We start from the raw sequence: 15,867 nt of genomic DNA on the forward strand, positions 1-15,867 counted from the left end.
TCACTAACATAGGTCTCGCATTAATTTCACTTAAAATTGTCGCAGGCACGAGTTCTTAATTAAACGGGCCACCCGGTAATTTGTATAACAAGAATTAATTGCCGTTTTTAATTAAAATTTACAATAACAATAACGAGGGATAAAATAAAAAATTTTTTATATACACACACATATATATGTATATATATATAAATAAACATGAGCATAAGGAGGAAAAACGCAAGTCCGAAAAGGCCAATTATTATACACGACGGCAGCACTAACTTTTCCCTTTGTTCCTGGAAATTAGGTAGTTTTTCTTCTTTACTCTTTTTCGAATAAATCTTACACAACCTTGGCTGTCCCATTTCCACGCACCTATCTACGTTCTTCTCATCGTTTAAATTACATATTATAATAACGGAACGTTGCAGCTGTAGTAGGATGAGCGTCGTTCCTCATCGCTGTACATGCGAAGACGGTAGCGTAGGTTCGTTCATTCTTCGTAAGTAATATATATAATATATATATATATATAATATATAACATTGTGCGCTTCGACTAATCATCTAGAAATATATGGTTGTTTAAAGTTTTTAATTTTTTTAATGTACATCGAGGCTCGGACGTCCGGAAAACTTTTAGGGGCGGACATCCCTTGTCAGTTTCGGGTGGTTCGCATAATGTACGAGGGTAGTTATATGTACGACGGTTTTCTGTGTGTGTATATATATATATATATATATATATATATATATATATATATATATATATATGCACGAAGCACATCGTATAAACATATAAATAGTGAATCACGGGAAATTACTGCGGAGGGGGTAAACAATCGTCGTCACCGCGCCATTTCGACACCGCGTCGAAAATCCTTTCACGACCTCGGTGCCACCTCCACAGCCATTTCCGAGGCTTTTAAATGAGTCGTGGTCGAAAATCAAAAACAAACCGTAGGGAATTCTTAGGAACTCGACCATCACTTATTTCGTTTTTGTTTCGCCGGCTCTTTTACGACGTTCCAAACGTTATTGCTTGTTTTTATCCACAATAGGGCAGTTAACGCACATATGTATATACATGTTATATACTCATATAAGGTACAATTTATATGATATTGTTGTAGAAATTCAGTTATCTGCAGCAGTTATTAAGTTTAGGTGCCAAGTTTAAATAGCCGAAACTAAATTAAAAAGTAGGTACTGTAAGTGTGTTTAAAAAAAAAAAAAAAAACAAAAAACATTGAGGTTTATTTTTAAAACGGCGCTATTTCTGTAAGCACTTAAAACCAATGGTACATAATATCAATTTTATTTTTGCTCTTCTATTAAAGGTTGCTATTGGTTATTTTTTATATGCCACGATATTAATATGTTACATAATACCTATTTTGTGTAATTATATCTAAATGATACATATTATATGTATACTGAGTGTGTTATATAATGCAATCTAATTTGCTAATTAAAAATTAATAGTTTAAACAAAGCATATTCGTTGTATTTCATCGGTACCTTTATTAAACATATTATAATTACATAATGTTTACCCCGTGGCTTGTTGTAGGTATTTAATTGTAAGTTATAAACCTATGGCCTAATGGCTATTTCATAGATTACCTGTAATAGAGACCTGTTTACCATAAAACAATATAATAAACTACTATTTATTATAAATATTTTACAACATTAAATAAAAGATTTGAGTAGGTTGTAGGCAGGTGCTACGTGTGTAATTTGCATATATTTAACTAACGTAGCAGATGGCATGCTAATTTTTTAATTAAACAATATAATTTATGATAATGTTTATCAGTTTTTATTTATTTTTAATATTTTAACTAGGAAATCAATAAAAAGATTTCGGCAATTTTAAATATCTTTACCTATAGACAATTATTACGTAAGAAATATTTAAGCAATCGTAACAAAAAGTAATGCTTGAACAAAACGTGCAGTATTAAATTCCGTGATTATTTTATATTTTAGAATTGTCAAAATCAAAATGAAATTACCATAAAAGTATTCTTTATTTAGAGTGTCTGGTATTTAGGGATTTTCCTTTATAAAAATAGTGAAAATGTCCCCGTTCCCGTGTTCGGTGTTTAGAGGATGCAGATATTTAAAGGTGTCCATTAAGGGAGGTTTCTCTGTATTTTAATTTTCTAAGCAATAGTTATTAGTATTTTATGTAAGATATTTAAATTTAAACATTTTAATGACTTTCTTAAAAATTCAAATGTTGTAAAAAATCATATGAGAAAACGCATATGATCGTCCTACCTTTATGTTTGGTACTTCTGATATAGGTCAATTCACACTGTTCATCTGGCGAAATTTGAATTTTCCAAATTGTACGTTTTGTAAGACGGAAACAACACGATATGTTGACATCCCCTTAAGAATTTCGAAATGAGACCTGACCATGGAATTGTTATTTCAATTTTTTGATATCGAAAAGTCGTTAATTAAGAAAGTAATGATTTTTTTTCTTTATAGTATTTGGTAAGTTTTTTTAACATAGCTAAAACTTACAGCATTAAAAGCTTTGGTGTATGAAAACGAACTATCTTTAAAGTTAAAAAAATATAATAATAGGTACTGTTTAATTCGATTTGAAAATGAAACAATACAAATTGTAAATCATTATTTAATAACAATTCTCCAGTTTCTTATCTCTTTATGAAAACCCGCCAGACGAATACAGGGTTTTCCTATTTCCATTTTCATCATATATGTATCATAATACTTACCCATAATCGAGCAATGGAAATAATGCCACAAATTCTCCGTGCGTGCAACTTATATTGTAGCGAAGAGTGAAAATTGAATATTTTTTTACGGATGATGCACATGATGCAAAATCAAATCAAATTGAATATAATATATAGGGCATTGTGATGTTTGAGATAATAAAAAAGAACAGCCGTAAAATTAATGAATCGGCCCTAATAGTTTCAATCATACATACATATTTCATACGTCGACGTGTGTTGAGTGTAAACCCAAAACATAGGTATACTTATAAACTTATACTTTAACACTTATTTATATAATTTATTAATGCGTGTAATATTTTCAATAAGAACTCGCCCATCGATATAGCTTTGTTAAGTTATGTGTGACGTTTTATGGTTCTACAATTATATGAAATGTTTAACAGTAGTGTCTAAACCAACGGCGGCGGTGGATGTCTGATTATCTTCAAAAGCTATACCTATACTTATGACAGTGACGGATTTGAGGGGTGGGGTGACGTGGCGATTACCCCTCCCTAGGGAATTTTTTTACTTAAATTATAGCACCGTATGATAAAATGAACATGAAATTCATAAGTCATAGTTATAACATTAAATTCATAAATAAATGATACAAAAAAAGGTTTTTTTTTTTAATATGAAAATCGGAAATAGGTATGTATTCAGTTACGTCTTTGTTATTATACTTATCAATCTATGATACCAATTCGCCCCCTCCTCAAATGATCTTCAGATCCGCTTCTGACTTATGATTTAATATATAATGACAGACTTTTCAAATTTCATTTGATTGTGACATTTTCATCGGGCCAACTATGATTGATTTGTGAAAATTATTAGATTATAAATGAGATGATGCGTGTATTAATTTTACACCGACGTCTCTGTTATTAAATTCATTTTTTATTATTCGTCTGAGATTTCGATTGCATATTTTTGAAGGGTTAAATAAGTTTACCAGTGGGTCCAATTAAAATATCATCCAAGTCATTAAAAATCAGTAGAAATTTCACCCAGATGGTACTTTGGCACATTATAAGTTTCATAATCACCCTAAAAATACTCCATAAAATAGTAAAAATTATATCAGGGGACATACAAATTTCTCCACGAACCCGCTAGGTTTATGTAGGTTCGTACCAGAATCGTACTTATATTTTATTTTATTTTTATTTATATATAGTGTTAAATAATATAACGTTATTTTCACTTTAAAAACACACTAAGGCAGAGGTATTCAAATTTTTTTATCCCGCGGCTCCTTTGGGTGTTTAATATATTTTTATGACTCCCAAATAACTATGAAAAAATTGAAACAACACACGGATGATATGATAACAGTGACTAGTACTAGAAATAAAACTTCAAATTGTCACGTGGTGTGTTTCGTTTTTATTTCCTTAATGATTACAAGTAATATTTATAATAATCACACAAGACCTATAGATATGACGTTGGTTTCCAGTACCTTGACGCGACTTACTTTGCAAACTCTCGTGACACCCCTGGGAGCCGCGAAGCACACTTTGAATACTTCTGCACTAAGGATATAATATGATGTAGACGTATAATACGGTATACTACCTATTTATAATTGTCAATGTTTAATAATTATGTAGGTAATAGTAATACATATACATGTATAATATATATACATCATTGTCAATACGTTTTTTAAATTGTAGACTATTTTTCACACTATACATAGCCATATAATATCGAGCATATTTTGTGATCACAAAATAATCTTGAAAATTTAATTTTTCCTATCTCTTTTTGGAAATAGCCAATACAGGGTGATTGATTTATCATAAAACACTCATTATTTCAAAAAGTATTGACTTTTTGAAATAATGAGTGTTGTTTGATAAAAATCAATCACCCTGTATAATAGGTAAGTATCTACGAAACACAGCGCAGAGTTTATTATAGTATGGAGATGTATATTATATTACATGCAAAGGTGTAAATAAAATGTGTATAATATGATCACTATATCATCGTTACTTTTGACGCGCGATCGATAGACTTGGTAAACATAAACGCACTGCCTGCCGAACAAACCCTTTCCCAAATTTTAGACGCGGTCCTCCCGCTTGTACGAAGCTCGAGCTGCACGCACCTACAACAGTTAATATTATGCACATAGCACATTATACGTACCACTTTTACTGGAGTTCATTAAACGCGTTTCCGAGGAACACTCTTATAAAATATATGAATTATATATATATATATAGTGTGTAACAGATATATGTAGGTATATGACAGAATGCCTGAAAGTGTTTCATTTGCCCTATTTTTCTGTTAACCCTGTAGGTGTGTGGTATACAAATATAATCGTTTGTTTCCACAATAACCCTCTTAATTCTCTCATTGTCGTCCAAAAGTGAGAGGAGTATATCATTTCAATGTTTCGAAATGACATAAAAATAAATTTATTCGTCCGCACTATAATACATAATATTTAATAGAAAGTTAACTCCTATATAAGTTAAATACGTACATCGATAAAACAATAATGGGTACAGCGTCTTGTTAAAATTTCGTTTTTTATTTTTATTATTATTCCGTAATTGATTATTATTTATTGAATTTCCGAAATTAATTAAAAATATAATATGTATGTAGTAGAAAAGGTTTTTATGTATTTTTTTGAAAGATAACGAAGAATGAAAAAAAAATGTATTTATGATACATCCGATACAGGTCATTACTTATAAGCTATAATTATGAATATGTAACGTTTCTTTACTTAATAATACTCGTAATTTAACTACGCTCAATTTTTTACGTGTCCTAATTTTTTTAATTGACAGGTTGAATGTATAAAGACATGATAAATTTCTCAAACCTTTTGGCAACCACACAAATTAAGCTTATTATTTTTTTTTTTTGTACAACTATTTTTAATTTTCTAAGGATAATATTTTTCAAATTATTTAAATGAATTGTTTTATAAAATTATAATTTATAATTAACATATAACACTTAACATAAACTGTTAACAATATACATACCAAATGCTACAAACATGTCTTGATTAAAGATTAAAATTGGGATAATGTTTATAATCTTAACATATTTATTTCACTGTTAGTTAAGAAAAACACAAATTTTAATACGACATCAAAAAATGAATAAGATATATAAATCGTCTGCAACTAGATTGCCAAGTAGACATTGTTGTCTATATGACACGCACTCAATCTAAAAAATATCATTGTTAATTAATTTGGTTTTTCCTTTGTAAAACATTAATGAGATCGTTGTGGTTCAAATTTTTTTTATTAAGTTTAAGATTATAATATGCACTTATATTATTAATAAATGCGATGTGAAAAGTTTTTAAGTATTTAAGCATACATAATACAATAATATTACGTTTATTTTTTAAGTGAAACATAATAATAGAATTTCTTATAGATATGTAAATTAAAATTATATGTTATATAAGGATATTATAAACAGTTTCTTAAACAAAAATAGAAATTCGCCAGAGTTCATTAACTGCAGTTGGTTTATAATACCGACATAGTTTTTAAATAATTTTTAGACATGTTTTTCCAATTACAACATAAAGAAGTTGTTATACAACTATATATATTAATTTTTGAAGAGTTTTTACAAACTATTTTTACTTTATAAAAAATGGAAATAAAAATCCAACAAAATATTATTTTTTCCTTGTGATAAAAATACCTTAAATATAGTAATAGAGTATTTTATTACTATTATATTATACCTCTAATTTCTTAACTGTATGTAAATATACTAAATAGCATTAGGTTTATTATATAATACAATGTCATAGTTTATAATGTTATATCGTTCAAATAATAATGTATTGAAAATAATTAAAACTTGTATCATAATCTTATGTTTGGCTGTAAAAGAAATTAACTTTTTATTGATCATAAAACTATACTATATTTTTTTGAGATTCTATTTTCACTTACATCCAAGCTACTGCCTACCTTTATATTTGTATATAATGTAATATATATAACCAGGCAATCTGTTAAAATAAAATAAAAATAATGATCTAATCATACTTTATTTCAATGGACAATGTTATATAAGCTTGTAATCATAGACTTAAACAAATAGACCGAACATTTTCCCCGAGGACTGAGAGGCGTGGTCGTGCCAAATGGATTAAGAGAGATAGCAAGAGTTTTATCATAAGCGTGAGAGAAATGGCACTATTCCGAGGACAGCCAATTAGAGCAATGGTTCAATTGTATTATTTTCTAAATGATGAGACGATTATTTGTGATACTATGATAGTAGAAATTTAAATTCTAATAAGTAATGATATCTCCTACGTCTAAAAATAATATTTTTATAATCGTTCATAATTTCTATAAGTAATATATATATATATATATTAGTAATATTATAGATATATTTAAATATTCAAAATTATTCCCACGATTTTTTAACGCTCAATCCTTGTAACAAGCTCCACCCACTTGCAAGCGTTATCATACCTAATGTTTCGTCCATTTCTATAAGTTTATGCTTGTAATATTTAAACTCATCAACATAATTTAAAATTATAGATAATAATAAAGTTTTTCAGTTTAAATTTTTGAAATAAATAACTTTTTCAAGTAACTTGATATTAAAATGAAATATTTTAGACTACATTTTTCAACTAACAGTGAAATAAATCTGAGAAAAAAAGTATTAATCGAATATTACTTATTGGTATGATTTTAATACAAATAATACTCATTTATCGATTATAAAAAAAAAAAAAAACATAAATTGGCATATTTATATAGGTAGCTGCTAATTTTTTTTTATGTACATTATGTATAACGTCCTTGGAATACTATAAATACTAATAAACTATACTGATATTATGTTAGACATGGTAACAACTAACAGATGATATTCCCGTAAGGCATTTCCCCGAATAAAAAAAATAGTATAATAAAATAATAATATAAAATTATTTGTCTTTAATACCAATAACCTGTGTGTTTGTAATTTGTATATGACGTATGAGCAGTTAATAATTAGACTTTAAAGAATATAATCTGATGTATTTCACCTAGCTAATTTTACAATTTTATGTAATATTTATTATAGTTTATGTAATTTTTTTTTCCCCCTTTTATATACCGGGAACGGGTGGGAACTGTTTAGCACAATACTGCCACCCTAATGCCACCCATGTAATTGTTTTAAAGATTAATAGTTTGCATGATTAAAAAAAAAAGAATGTTTAATTATTGGCAAAATCATATACCACATTACGTGGACCAATCATACTTTATCAACATCGATACATTTTAGATGCAAAATAATATTACTAAGACTGATTTTCTCATTTAAAAAGGCTGTTTCTGACCAGGTTTGATTCATTTACCCGACAGAGGTGAAAATTGGCAAAACAGTAATTTTTTTAAGACCATACGTGATCACTACCATCCAGTCATCCACATCAATACGATACTGCAGCCCACACCATTTTGTCACTGCGACCAAACGTAAGTATAGAATATGTGTAGTAATAGCAGCGATCGCATAAGTTCATACAGCAGCAGTAATTATAATATACCAACATATAGACGAAACTAACTACTATAGTCAGGCCAGTGAGATTATACTGACTTAATAACATTTACAATTTATTTTACAATTAGAATTTTTTTCATATTTATAATTTGGGCTGTCCTAATGAAATTTTCTAGTTTCACTCGGTTATACCTATGTATTATCTACTAATATAGTAATAATAGTAATATTATTATTATCATTGGTCGTTATTATTTTGAGTGCCTACGTATTCTATTGTAGATAATGTATTTAATATTTATATATACGACGTACAATATTAACCAGCTAAGGCACTGAACTACTGAGAACCTCTGAACTGAATATTATTCTTTAATACAACCACCACTATCCATGTACATTGACTACGATGACGATAACACGCGAACACGTAAGCACGCCACTACATATGCTGCTAAGACATCGCGATGTGTACAGGGTGATTCACCAAGTTTACTCACCCCCCTATGTTTTTTGGAACGTTTAAATATACTCAAAGATCATATTTTCAAATTCGTGAGTTTTTTGTACCACTTAAAGAATGTCCTGTGGCGATACAAACTTTTGTTTTTCAAATGAGAATCCCAATTTTTTACAAATTTTTACTAATCAAAATAATAATAATAAGATTTTGAGTTGTTTAACTTTGTGTTTCAAGGATAAAGGTCCATGGGTTTAGGTTTATAAGATATGTGGTTTATGGTGTATATGAAAATATTAATCATTAATATTAATCCTATATCAACATAAATAATTTATAAAAACGACCTAAGTATCATAAATACTAGTTCCAATAGTACATGTATACTGTACGTGTACTTTTGTAAAACGTTTTTTTAAGAACTATTATTATCCTTAGTACAAACATTAATAACTAGAAAACTACTCGTTCGAATTTTGATTTTGACACATCAAATAATTTACAATAAATTTGAAAACATGGTCTTTGAGTATATTTAAAGATTCCAAAAATCTTGAATAACTTCATTATTAAAGAAAAAAGGGGTGAGCATGCTGTATAATGTATAAATCGGTTGTACAGTGAACGAAACTGCGTGCCTTTGGTAGAGGTACACGTCTGCAATATATAATATTGCCGTATAGCAGTTAATAATATCATTATTAAAGTCTCTTCACCAGTGGTCAGGTGGGTGGGCGGGTGAGTTAGGGTGCGCAGTATTGGTCGAGTAATTTCCACGCGTACTTTTTCTTCATCAGAAAAATCGAAGGCTGTCCGATCCACGATGACTGATGTTTAATACTCTAGGAACAGTCCGAAATCCGTATAGAATATTAAAATAGTATAATGTATATCGTATATAATATGCGTATACATAACTTCAGGGGTAGCCAACGTGCAGTCGATCTATGATAGTGATTTCCCCAATGCCATTTCCTCTCAGAAAACAATAATGATTTATATGATAAATAACGTTGTTGATTTTTTAAAATGATCATACAATATACAAAGTAGTAATATTATAGTTTCAGTGTGCTCGCGCTGACAGGGGACCTTGTCGATTCAATATAGACGGAACTTGGAAGCGTTGTTGGCTATCAGGACTCCGGGAATATTCATTTCGTTATTTCCACTCAAACATCACTATTCGATTATAATTTATAGTATAATATTATCACTGTGTGCGATATTACAGTCGGTTGTTGGCGCGGCGTTCGGGTGGTGGGGGGAGGGGGAGTACATACAATTATATAGTATTACGCAGGTCGCAGGCATCTATATAATTATAAACGAAGTCAAAATTCAATTATGCATAGTATAGTGTTATAAAATGCACCTTTAAAATATATATTAGTATTTGTTTTGCTGTTTCCGCGATGATGGAGGGTGGTGATTTTTCAATCATCTGAAGAGTGCTTGTGTATTTCTTAAACCTCTCATGTGTCCCCTCGCCCGTCCTATGTAATAACGCGTCATATATGCAGCCGTATAAGAGAAAATATAGGACAGTGTTCTATAGTGATCTATATTATAAATTAAAATGATATAATATAATATAACCCGAAACGAATTCTGTATACGGACAAGAACACCGATACGATATAAAAATACATAATATGTATTATGCACTCGATCGTTAGCGTAGATTGCCCGGTCACGGCCCGTTTTTTTGTTCTTGTTTTGTTTTCGATTTGAATTATGTAGGTAGCAATATTCGTAAAACAAAAACATGTAATTTTTACAGTTGTTATCGGTTTGTATGTGTAGGTACGAGCAGACTCCATAACGTGTACAAATATTTAAGCGTTAGTAGGTTCATAAAAAAAAAAAAAACTGGATTACTCTGTATTATTATTATTATTACCATTAATGCAAAATGATTAACACCTCTTCGCGTGCGTTCAGTTCATACAAGTGATGTATTATATATATATATATGTCTATGTATAATAATACTATGTAGCTAATGTACGTTTTCGAATAGTGCGATAAACATCTCCGGAGAAACGGTTTTACCTGCTTTTTAAAGTTCGTTAAACTCCGCCCGAATAATAATATGCACACATATAATATATACATACTACATAATACGTCGCTGTTGTTTTAATTTATAAATATATAATATGTTAATTACGCGAGTAATCCCGAACAGTTACCGGATTATATACAGTATAATATAGGTGGTGTATATCCGTGACGACGAATGTAAACATACGCATGCACACAATACGTATTATACATTACATACATACACACATATATGTATATTATATTAAATATATTTATAGGTACTATGTACAAAAGAAATCCCGCGATATACGCAGTTGCGCGCCGCTACACTGATTCGAAGTATTTTAATTTACGACCGAAATCGTTCTACCCCTTTCCTATATATGGCTTGGCTATATACAACGATACATTTCGGCATTAGATATACCTATACGTACATTATACTGTACAAAAGATTATTAAATGTTGTATCAAAGAGGAAGCAATATATTAGGCACATGCACGGTTATGGCATAATGTATACTCAACTAAGTATAGTATAATATTATATTATCGTGTGCGTCCGAATGGAAAATGCAATACAAACAACATATAACCTCCCCCCACAGCCATTAACACCCAAGTTATTGTAAAACAGTTTATAATTAATTTCATTCATGTTATTATAATACATATTATCAATATGCGGTGAAATTTAATACGTTCACGAAAATGTAGTGTGTAATTAAAATTATTATAACATACCTACAACGAGTATAAGTATATCGTATATTTGGATTAGATATTATATATTATGTTTAATTGGGCAGAAACACGTTTAGGTTACCACATTAAACGCACGCGCACTATATATTATTATCTGAGCTTAAGACTCAATGTTTTTTCATTTATGTCTAGAAAAGATCGCAGATCAATTATTATGCGAGTGATCAAGAAAACATATTGTCCATAACATTATGAAGATCAATTTAAAATATTAAGAACAATATATTAAGACGTTTTGTAATTTTTCGATATGTATCGATGTATCAAATGAGTGGGCAGATATAAACAAATTTGGAATTTTGCCGGTTAATAGGTATATTATAATATATAAGTAATAGTCTGACTATTGCGAGGTCGTATTCGAACCAATATAATATTACGACTAACCTGCCAACACCGGATTATAATATTTTATATTTTTATAGATAGGTGATGTCTGGATATCGCTATGATGTATATCACGGTCAGGAATGTAGGACATCATCTTGGTGGGGGGGGGGGAAGGACTAGTCCAAATCCTCCATAATACATTTTTATTATAAGTGCCGGTATGCTGTTATATTTACAAAAAAAAAAAATTATTATAATATTGTATTCTTATAATTTTTAAATTTTTTACGCCGGAAATTTATGTCTCACTCTTATCAAAATAGACTATTACACAGGCTTGGAGGGGGGGGCTATCATCCCCACCATACCCCTTAAATACGTGCCTGATCACAGTGAAAACTAGGAATAAAATAAATTCATCTGGGAGACTCCAAAAATTACGTCGGTTAATAATTGATAGTGAAAATAATATAATTACGGCGGCAGCGGCGCAGGAGTTGGCCGCAGCGACGGTTTCCGAAGACAACAGCGACCACGGCCGAAGCGGTTTGCGCGGGAACACGGCGGATGGGTCGCCACGCTCACGCACACCGCCGACGTCTGTCAGTCTGGCACCACGGCGCCCCGCGTGTACGATCTCTTGACGCAGGTTCAGCTCCGCACCGGTCTCGCGCTCGTCTTGTCGCCCGTTCACACGTTCAGTCGTCGGCCGGCGTTCCGTTCGCGCGTTCACTCGTTTAGTCGCGCCCCGTCTACGCGTGTATTATTCACAGCCAATCGTCGTGTGTCGTTTGTCGATATAATTTTTCTATAATTATTTTCCTTAAATTATTTTTTAAAACCGTCTCGTTTGATTTCTCAGACCGTGTCCGAAAAGAGCGACATTTTTACTCAGTCGGAGGACACGCAAGAGAGCAGTCGATCGACCGCCGCGGCTGCAGAAACGAGAACAGGTAAGACGTTTTTATTTATATTATATTATTGCCATTATAACGCTGTCCGTGTAGGATAAATTGAACATAGGTGTACATGTGGGTATGATATAAATTATAATTTTAACTAAATGCGCATATATTATATGCATCGCAATAATAGAATAAATTCTAATTTAAAACCAATAAAAAAACAATCACGAACAGTGTTTTTTCCTCGTACAGAAAAAACTCATTATTTTAGCCCGGGGGCCATACGCCACGCTGTGTGATTATTAATACGCGACCGTCTATGTTATACGTCTCATTTGCAGTGGTAATCTCGTAAAATAAAAGTAGGTTCCTAATAAAATAATAATTAAAATCACATTCTTTTCCGAAACACATATCATAGGCTTAATGATATTTAAAACGTTTTCTTAAAAATGTCGTCGTCTTGTGAAATAAAAAAAAAAGCTGACTGTTTTTTCAGAATACATCCGGGGGACAAAGGAGTCACTCTTGAACACTTTTTTTTTATTTTGGAATTGCCTGATTCTCTTCCCGAACCTTATGATTTAATTGATTAATTGCATTTATCGTAGTATTTTCTTAACTCGTTTATATCGTTCTACACTTATCCATATATACGGGTAGTATAATGGGACTCTCATCATTGACACTTATTTGAATTTGATGTGTAAAATATATTAGTTTATATCAATAAGTACAAAATCTAACTTTAAAAATATTAAACACTGGTTTATAACATTTTATCAGACGTTATTGCCGATGCGTTGCTTGAAATTTCGATTCAAGACGAAAAGTATGTAATAATAAGTTTTTTAACGATTCGTTAATTTAAACGGCCAACTCTGGAAACAGGTTTTTTCCTATTACGTTTTATGAATTTACGATATATTCACTGAAGATCTGTTCCGAAATAATTAAATAGGTATAATAAATATTAATAGTCAACTTAAAATAATATGCTGCAGCTATGTCAATATACAAAATAATATTTTATTACCACATATGTTGTCTACAAATATAGTACCAAACATTTTGTAATTTATTACGATGTCAGATTGTGTATAACTACTTTAATAGTAGGCACCTGACTAGTAAGGTATTTAATTTACTTAGGAAAAAAGTGCAATAATTGTATAATATATTAAATAAATTAAACAATTTAACATCATGAAGTACTTATAGACCATCGACGCGCGTGGTTCAAGGAACTGTATTTTTTTTTTAAACCGAGCAGTGGTATATGCTACATCGTACTTACGTTATTATCACGTGGTAAAAAACAACCAGCTAGGGTGGTTCCTGCTCAACGTAACTTAACTTACACCCATTCGTTAGTTATTTGTTTCTCATTTTTTGCGTCATTTCGTATTATGTAGCTATAATATAGTATAAATCAAGTAATTGAATTGGTCACATCAAAGAATTAATGTAAAAAATATGTATTACTATAGATGTATTATTATAGTTATTGATGAATGTAAGTTTTGACAAACACGCGTGTATAATAGAGATAGAACGGATAAAATTCGATAGCGCTTACGACTAATGCAGCAGCAAATCACAACTACCATTATCATTATTATTATTATGGTGTCGTGTATAAACGCGTGGGTCGAATCTGATGTTTTCGTGTAGTATTTATGCGAGGATCGTCGGACATCTGTCGTATCGGAGGGGATGAAAAAGGGAAAGAGAGAGATATAAAGTGACGAACAAGTGAAAATCAGTGTCTCACAGTCGAAGGAGAAAATTCGTTTTCTTATTTTCATTTTCGTGTATATCCTCTCCCGCGGTCCGACGTTTATCGGCGGACTCCAGATGGTGGCGGTGGCGACGCCGTGTCTCAGCGGAAAAAGGTCTTTTGTAAAAATGTACAAAAACGGTTACTATTATTATTTCAGACTCACCCGAAATCTGTATGGCTCCTGTTTACGCGCGTAGCGCAGGTCTCTTTCGGATTGTCCGCCGTATATTATATTATAATATATTATGTTGTTCGTCTCGCGATTAAAGAACGAAAATGGTTTCCCCCTTTTTTGAATGCGCGTTCGTTATCCCTCGCGCGTGAACGCATAATATAATATCACACGCACACGCGCACAAAAGGGCCCTAATTACGGTAGCGAGTCGCTGTGCAGCGTATAATATTATATATAGTGTGTCGATCGAAAAAGGATATACCACCTTATGCCTCAATACTAAACTCGCGTCATATATAAAATAGTATAATAATGTGTTCTGTAATATTACGTGTATCGTGTGCGTGTATGATGGAAATCAAAGAGCCATTGTGCGAATGAGCTCGACGATCGCGGTCGCCGCGGTATATACACATATAGGTACCTACGAGCGATCGGGATCGGTCTCGCGGGGCCGGTGTGACGAACGTCGGCGTCGATTATGATGGGTAGGGGAGTGGGTGTGAGGAGAGGAGCGAGAAATTTTAATAACCGCCGCCGAAACAGCAGTGGGTCGTCGGCGTGAAGCCGCGGCGGGGGAGGGCCTACGCGGTTGCGGGGTTGGGTTGGAACGGTTGGTCGGTGCGAAAACGCAATTACACGGATTGTGTGCCTGGCGCGGGCCGATGCGAGTGCGTCCGCGGCGCGCGTATAATTACGAAATACCGGGAATTAATTAAACACATTGTTGGTGCCCGCCGGTTAGACAATCGGTATAAATTACCCCCGCGCGCAAAACAATTAACCGGCCGAAACGCGCGCGGACTCGAAGCGCCGCGGCACAGTGGCGTTGTCGTCGTCGTCGTCGTCTGAAATTCAGCTGGTGGCGGTCGAGTCCGATTTCGTCGGTTGGCGATTTTTATTTTGACGCATAGTTTCGATAATGGGGGGGGGGGGTGAGGGGGTGGTACTGTGGTAGACTTGGGCAAGATTAGCTCACAAGTTTTATCCGTAGCCCCACCAGTTTTTTAATCATATTTTCGTTTAAAATATCAATTATCAGAGTCTGTGCTACACTGCTGCTGATATAGTTTTAGCCCCCTTCCCCTCCAGAAAAATGTCCCCACTTGTTGGTGCTTATGTTTG

At 32.1% G+C, this 15,867-nt stretch overlaps 1 protein-coding gene across 2 annotated transcripts in view; it reads left to right on the forward strand.

Moving 5' to 3' along the window:
* Window positions 1–12,482: 12,482 nt before the first annotated feature.
* The window catches only part of LOC107164313 (uncharacterized), a 103,736-nt gene continuing 100,351 nt past the window's right edge, over window positions 12,483–15,867 (forward strand). For both annotated transcript variants that reach the window (XM_089222694.1, XM_089222695.1), the window contains exon 1: window positions 12,483–12,832. The gene's annotated coding sequence lies outside the window, so the exon portion shown is untranslated. The remainder of the gene's footprint in view (window positions 12,833–15,867) is intronic.

Source organism: Diuraphis noxia, unplaced genomic scaffold (assembly GCF_037042655.1).
Source record: "Diuraphis noxia isolate RWA-SAM2 unplaced genomic scaffold, SU_Dnox_SAM2 contig0003, whole genome shotgun sequence".
In the NCBI taxonomy this organism is placed as follows: Eukaryota; Metazoa; Arthropoda; class Insecta; order Hemiptera; family Aphididae; genus Diuraphis; species Diuraphis noxia.